This window comes from Mauremys mutica, chromosome 12 (genome assembly GCF_020497125.1).
Source record: "Mauremys mutica isolate MM-2020 ecotype Southern chromosome 12, ASM2049712v1, whole genome shotgun sequence".
NCBI lineage: Eukaryota > Metazoa > Chordata > Testudines > Geoemydidae > Mauremys > Mauremys mutica.
Window position 1 is genome coordinate 82,192,712 of NC_059083.1, and position 7,828 is coordinate 82,200,539.

Here is a 7,828-nt window from a genome sequence, read left to right on the forward strand (position 1 = left end):
CAAAGCATCTATGCATTTTTCTCTGCATCAACTCATCGATGGCAAATTTTGAAGCAACATCTGAGACCATCCTCTCTGACACTGAAACCACTGAGTGCCACACGATGGGAAAGTCAAGTGGAGGCGATAAAGCCTAACACACACCAAATTGGGAAGATAGATGATGCCATAGTTGCCATTATGGAGGATAATGCTATGACAGGAACTGTTCATGGGAGAACAGTGGCAGAGGGAAAAGGAACATCAGAAACATACATAATTTCAAATTTCTGTCTGGCTTAGTGTTGTGGCATGACATACTGTTTGAAATAAATGTGGTAAGCAAGAGACTCCAAGGTGTTGACCTTGATATATCTGGAGCAATGGAACAACTGGACAAAGCAAAGTCACACCTAGTGTCTTACCGGTCAGATGAGGGATTTCAAAACGTTCTGAAGAGTGCACAGAAGTTGGCAGAGGAACTTCACACTGAAGCTATTTTCCCACCGATTCAAGAATACAAGAGTCACCGAAGAAGACGACATTTTTGGTTACGAGGCACGGAATAATCCCATAAGAGACCCCAAACAACAATTCAAAGTTGAATTCTTTAACCAGGTGCTAGATTGTGCAATAGTCAACTGAAGAATGTTTCATGCGGCTCAAGGAACACAGCAGTATATTTGGGATGTTGTATGATATTCCAAAACTCCTCACTGTACCTGAAGAAGACCTACACCAGCAATGCAGGCACTAGAGACAGTGTTGACACATGATGACATGCGTGATCTTGATGCGAGTGATTTAGGTGATGAACTGAAAGCCCTTTCAAGATACATTTCAGCAGGATCAACTCCAAAGGCTGTCCTGGAATATATGTGCACGAATAAGATGACCACCCTCTTTCCAAATGCTTTTGTTGCTCTGTGCATACTTCTAACACTTCCTGGAACAGTTGCCAATGGAGAAGGCAGCTTCTCCAAGCTGAAGTTAATAAAAACACATCTATGCTCCACAATAACACAAGAGAGGCTGGTCGGCCTTGCAACCATCTCAATAGAGCATGAGCTGGCCCAGACGGTGGACCTTCAGGAAGCAGTTCAAATCTTTGCAACTAAGAAGGCACGGAAAGCAGCACTTTGATTATTCAAACAGATAAAAATGCCAGTGTTTACTATGCAGACAAGAAAAGTTACATTTGCTGTTCAGGCATTTGAAAGTTAAGTGTTACTTCAAATTTTGGAACAAGCCATTTTAAGTTGCTAGTTCTCCTTTCTTGGGGTAGATAGCAGAGCAGCACCATGAGAGAAGTAGAACAGGAAGAAGGCAGAACTGAGACCGTTCAAAGTTTTGGCCCAAGCGAGGGGTCTTGGAGGCGCTGAGCTCCCCGCCTCAGGTGCCAAAATGTTGTGGGCCGGCCCTGTCACTGGGCTGGACTCCTGAGGCACCGGCCATGTTTCCCTGCCCCCAGCATAGTGACAGCAGCCCCCGGAAACATGGCAGCAACATCCCTAACGGCAGCAGGCAGGAGCCTTCTCCAGCCAGGGCTCCAGACCTGGCCTGTCAAGGGGCCGCTTGAGCGGCTCACCCAGAACCCGAGGGCTGCACCTGATCTGTGCACAAGGGGGCCAGCTACCCTCACTACAGGCCTCATGGTGCCAATCTCCAGCCACTGGAGCAGCGCCCGGGGGTGCCGCCTGTGCCTGGCTCTGCTGCACTGGCACGGCAGGGTACTGGGCCCTGTCGCAAGCGGCATGCCCAGCCCCAAGCTTCTCCCCCTGCCGGCGGCCCAGCTTTCAGCCCTTTACTGAGACAGATGTTTAGGAGGAGAAAAGCAGTCCCATTCGGTATCTATGGAAATGGAGGAAGTTTTCCTCCCAGCAGTAGCAGCTGGAACCCAAAGAAAGTCTTGACATTTCAGATGATCCGTTCAAACAAAGCTGCGTTGTCATGGCAACAGGAGCCGCAGGCTGTCACTGCAGACCGCCCCCCCCCCCATCCGGGGACACGGCCAACGGAGAAGAATAAGAAACAAGAGCAGCAACTGGCTCGGCTCACAGAACAGCTTAGGGATGGGGAGTTCTTCAAACAGACCCCCCCATGGGCATTCCTCCCGTCTCTGGCCCTTAGAAAGCTGCAGCTGGATCTATTTGGGCGGCGCTTTACTGTGTATACTGACCACTCTCCTCCAACATGGCGGCATCAAATGCAAAGGGCTGATGCTGAGCTGCGGGTGACAGACACACCTGATCAGAGGGTGGCCAAGGTCCAGATGGGGGCTCTTAACCCAGAGAGCCCGAATTGCAGCCCTCCAAACTGGAGCACTGGGAAAAGACCCAATCCCAGTTTGAACCCCAGGGGTATTGGGGTGGCAAAAGGGTACGGGTTGCATAAACCTTCCCACATGCAGCCAGCAAGTGCCGTCAAGCACACCCGACCCACGGGAGGACGTGAGACTGGACTGTCCTGGTGTAACTCCCACCAAGGATGGGGAGAGATGATGGGGCATCCATGGGAACATTGGTGGATTCGAACTTCCCCAGGTCACCAGCTAAAGTGACCCCGCTCAGTTCAGTCTCGAAGGTGGGAGAGAAGTTGTCATGGAGTCCCCGGGCGATGCTCTGGAACTGCTCCCTACAAAGCCAGTCAGGACTCTGGTGAAGTCTCCTCTCTGTGAGCAGACTGTCTCCAGGGCAAGAAGTTCACACAGCTTCCACCTTCCTAGAGCATTCAGCATCCTCTGAGTCCGCCCAGGCGGGGTTCTGGAGAAGCCAGAGGGCCCTACACCCCCACTTCACAGTCAGACGTGACTCTCAGCCAGCCAGTAAAACAGAGGTTTATCAGATGACAGGAACACGTCTAAAACAGAGCTTGTAGGTACAGAGAACGGGACCCCTCAGCCGGGTCCATCCTGGGGAGACAGTGAGCCAGACAACCCCGTCTGCCCTCACTTCCCGTCCCCAGCCAGCTCCAAACTGAAACCCCCTCCAGCCCCTCCTCCTCTGGGCTTTGTTCCTTTCCTGGGCCAGGAGGTCACCTGATTCCTTTGTTCTCCCAAACCTTTAGCATCCCCTTGATGGGGGAAGGGCCCCGGCCATTAGTTGCCAGGAGACAGAGTGCCGGCCATTTATGGGCACTGGCCCTTTGCTCTGCAACACTCTTCCCCCGTAGAGACTTAAGAAATGCATAGGGGAAACTGAGGCACCCACACAGTATTCAGAGGAAACATTAAGAACAGCCCCACTTCGTCACAGCCTGCACTTCAGGCTGGCCCACACAATGATGGAGCCTCGGGGGCACTGAAACCATTTCCGGTGCCCAAGGGTGTTGTACCTTGGAGAGGGCTCAAAGAAGGGCCACGAGCCTGATTGAAGAAAACCTGGTGAAATCAGTCTATTTCGCTTCACAAAGGGAAGGTTCGGGGTGACTTGATCCCAGTCTGTGAGTACCTACATGGGGGCAAATATTTCATAACGGGCTCTTTAGCCAAGCAGAGGAAGGTCTAACATGACCCAGTGGCTAGCGGCAGAAGCCAGACACATTCAGACTGGAAATATGGTGTAAATTTTTATCAGTGAGCATAACCACTGGGAAAATTTACTGGAGGTCCAGTGATTCTCCATCACTGACCGTTTATAAATCAGGATGGGATGTTTTCTACAAGTTCCGCAATAGGAATTGTTTTAGGGACGTTCTCTGGCCCGTGCTATCCAGCAGGGCAGACTGGGTCCCTTCTGGCCTTGGAATCTATGAAACAAAATGCCCCAGCGCCCTCGCCCTGACCTCGCAAGTGTATCTCACCTGGCTGAGTGAGGTGCGGCTGGTGTGTCACTGGCTAACATTAAGGGCCTGGCTATCCATTGCCCTGCACCTGCTGTTGCTGTCTCCATCAGCACAAAGGGATTATGCAATTCCACCACTCGGATCAGGCCTGGTTACTGCATGGGACACTCACTTTTCACTGCTGGAAATGACAACATGAGATGCACAGCAAAGGAGACCTGGCGCTGAAGGTTCCTCCACCAGGGCAGGGCAGGGTCCTCTGTCATGACCAGGTCACAGGCTGCAGCCAGACTCACAGGATCTCAGCCAACTGCCTTATGACTAAGAAACAGCAGGGGAGGGGAAGCAGTGCCCACTCCTCCCTGAAACTGAGCCCCCCGTGGCCAGCAGACATGGCTCCGCCCCTGCACAGGTGGCCCTGGGTGGAACTCTTGCCGGAATATCCCCAGGTGCTTTCCACCTGCTCTCACTTCCCAGGCTGTCTCACAAGGGCAGCTTGGTTATGTGGAATAAACAAGGCACATCAGAACACAAGCCACCCCTGCACTCCCCGCCCAGCCAGCCTGAGTGTCAGCCTCGCTGCGGTCTGGGAGCTTTTATAAACACAGGGGAAAGGGCTAAAACAGACCCCGGGCCCTGCACAACATCTGCAGGCGCAGTAGCCCAGCCTGGGGGCAGCTGGACAGACGATGCAGGGTGACAGCGCTGGGTACGGCAGCGCCCAGAGCACCCCATGCCACAAACCCCACAGGGCAAGCCCCCCGCCTGACTCCATCCCAGGCGGGGAGTGCACAGGAGGAAGGGGCCCTGGGAAGCCACATGCAGCCTTCCCTGACCAGAGGAGCAGCACAACACAGGGCCTCCAAGTGCTCCTGAGGGAGTGGATGTGGAAAGGACCCAAACAAGTTCTGGCCCCAGAGCCCCCTCCCCACTGGGATCCACCTGGCCCCAGAGCCCGCTCCCCACTGGGCCCGGCCTGGCCCCAGAGCCCCCTCCTCACTGGGATCCACCTGGCCCCAGAGCCCCCTCCCCACCTGGCCCCAGAGCCCCCTTCCCACTGGGCCCGGCCTGGCCCCAGAGCCCCCTCCCCACCTGGCCCCAGAGCCCCCTCCCCACCTGGCCCCAGAGCCTCCTCCCCACTGGGATCTGCCTGGCCCCAGAGCCTCCTCCCCACTGGGATCCGCCTGGCCCCAGAGCCTCCTCCCCACTGGGATCCGCCTGGCCCCAGAGCCCCCTCCCTGCCTGGCCCCAGAGCCCCCTCCCCACTGGGCTCCACCTGGCCCCAGAGCCCCCTCCCCACTGGGATCTGCCTGGTCCAAGAGCCCCCTTCCCGCCTGGCCCCAGAGCCCCCTCCGCACTGGGCCCGGCCTGGCCCCAGAGCCCCCTCCCTGCCTGGCCCCAGAGCCCCCTTCCCGCTGGGATCTGCCTGGCCCCAGAGCTCCCTTCCCGCCTGGCCCCAGAGCCCCCTCCCCGCTGGGCCCGGCCTGGCCCCAGAGCCCCCTCCCTGCCTGGCCCCAGAGCCCCCTTCCCGCCTGGCCCCAGAGCCCCCTCCCCACTGGGCCCCGCCTGGCCCCAGAGCCCCCTCCCCACTGGGCCCCGCCTGGCCCCAGAGCCCCCTCCCTGCCTGGCCCCAGAGCCCCCTTCCCGCTGGGATCTGCCTGGCCCCAGAGCCCCCTTCCCACCTGGCCCCAGAGCCCCCTTCCCGCTGGGATCTGCCTGGCCCCAGAGCCCCCTCCCTGCCTGGCCCCAGAGCCCCCTCCCTGCCTGGCCCCAGAGCCCCCTTCCCACTGGGCTCCGCCTGGCCCCTGGATCGTGCCATGACTGGGGCATTAGTAACACCATTGATTGGACTGGCTGGGTCTGGGCCCTGGTGTCTCACTGCCCTGACCCCCTAGAGGTGTCACTGACCCCCTGCTGCCAGAGTTGGTGGGAGGGGGAGTCCAGAGCCCGGCCCAAGCAATGACCAGAGGAAGGGCACTGAGAGCAGGAGAGAGGAGCCCTGGCCTGGCTCTGGAACTGGAACGTGCCCTTCCCTTCGTGCAGCAGGTCCCGTTCGAAGGAGTCACGCACCTTTTGCTCCCACACGTTCCCCTCCCATTGCCCATGGCCCTCGGGGCTGCACGCTGTGCATTGGCCTGCATCCAGCTAGAGCTGTGAGAGTCACTTGCAGGATGAGCAAGAGCCAAGCTGCCTGCGACCCATCCTGCAGGTACCTTGGCGCTAGGCAGCAGGGGGTGTGGAGCTGGGGTGGGGAAGCACTTACACAACACGCTGCAGATTGGCCTCATCCCAGTTCCCATCACTCTAGACACACAGACACTCCCTGCTGTCATAACCTGCACGCACACACGCCCTCCAATGCACCAACCCTGTGTCCTCACTGCCACCCAGCCATGGGGAGTGGGAACCCTTTCCCTACCGCACCAGGGGGGCACCGTGCCAAACCCCAGGACAAACGCTGAACCCTGCTCACATGAGGGACATGCCCCTTCCGACAGGCAGAGGTTACAGCTGGGGGAGCGTTTCCCTTGAAGGAATCGGGAGCCCTCGTTATCAGTTTGATGATTGGGAATGAGAGCCGAGCGGCTCTTTACAGTAACTCCAGCAATTCAATTATCCACCCTTGGCAGCAGGCACCGATTGGTGTCCAGAGACCGAGGCACCACCTGGCACAGGCGCTTGGCAGCACAGCCTGCCCCGTGTGCAGCCAGCCAAGCCAGAGCATCTTATACCCGGCCTGGGACGTGCTTGTCCCCGGGAGTCAGGGTACAGCCCCCCTCACTGGGAGAGAGTAAGGGCCAGGTGAGCAACTTGGGTGGAAGGAGGTGCCAGAGGCAGAGCCATGGTGTGATGAAGTGGGACTGTTCTTAATGTTTCCTCTGAATACTGTATGGGTGCCTCAGTTTCCTCTATGCATTTCTTAAGTCTCTAGGTGGTGGGATAACAGCCAGTGTGCCTAAATCACTGACACTGTCTCCCTGGCAACTAATGGCAAGGGGATGCTAAAGGTGGGGGAGAACAAAGAGGTCAGGTGACCTCCTGACCTGGGAAAGGAACTCAGCAGAGGAGGAGGGGCTGGAGGGGGTGTCAGTTTGGAGCTGACTGGGGACGGGAAGTGAGGGTAGACGGGGCTGTCTGCCTCGCTGGGCCCCAGAATGGACCCGGCTGACGGGTCCGGTTCTCTGCACCTACAAGCTCTGTTTTAGACCCTGTTCCTGTCATCGAATAAATCTTTGTTTTACTGGCTGGCTGAAAGTCACTGTCATGGAGTCCCCAGGCGATGCTCTGGAACTGCTCCCCACAAAGCCAGTCAGGACTCTGGGGAGCCTCCTCTCCCTTGGAGCAGACTGTCTCCAGGGCAAGAAGCTCACACAGCTTCACCTCCTGGGTCTCTCCTTGGAGCATTCAGCATCCTCTGCCCCTCCGTGCATTTCCCACAGCGAGTCCGCCCAGGTGGGGTGCTGGGGAAGCCACAGGGTCCTGCACCCCCACTTCGCAGTCAGACGTGACTCTCAGCCAGCCAGTAAAACAGAGGTTTATTTGATGACAGGAACACGGTCTAAAACAGAGCTTGTAGGTGCAGAGAACCTTCCACTTGGACTTTCTGCTTCTGTGAAAGCCTCAGCCCTGGTGTGAGGCTCCCTGCTTCCCCCTGGGTGTCTCCTGCCTGGCCTGGCCAGCTGCTGCACCCCACCCGAGGCCCCCAGAGGCGGGGTTGGAGCTTGCCCAGGGGAGCAGGAGTGCTAGCACTGCTGAGTCACTTTGCTGCACTCCTGTTTCCATAGTGTTGGGGCTGTGTTTGCTGGAAGGGCCCGGCTGGGAATCGTGACTAATCTGTTCTCAAAACAAGCAGAAAAGAGCAGAAAGGTTTGTGCAAAGCCCTGGGGAGGGGGCTGAATCCCGGTCAGGGCCGCGGGGGGAGGAGGAGGAGCTGAGATCGGCGCCAGCTGAGGGAGTGATGCCAGGAGCAGAGCTCTCAGCATGCAGGGGCAGGACTGGGCCCCAAGGCCAGGGGCAGCTGAGAGCCAGAGGGTTCAGTGCTTCCTCACACCTCCATGCCCCGGCC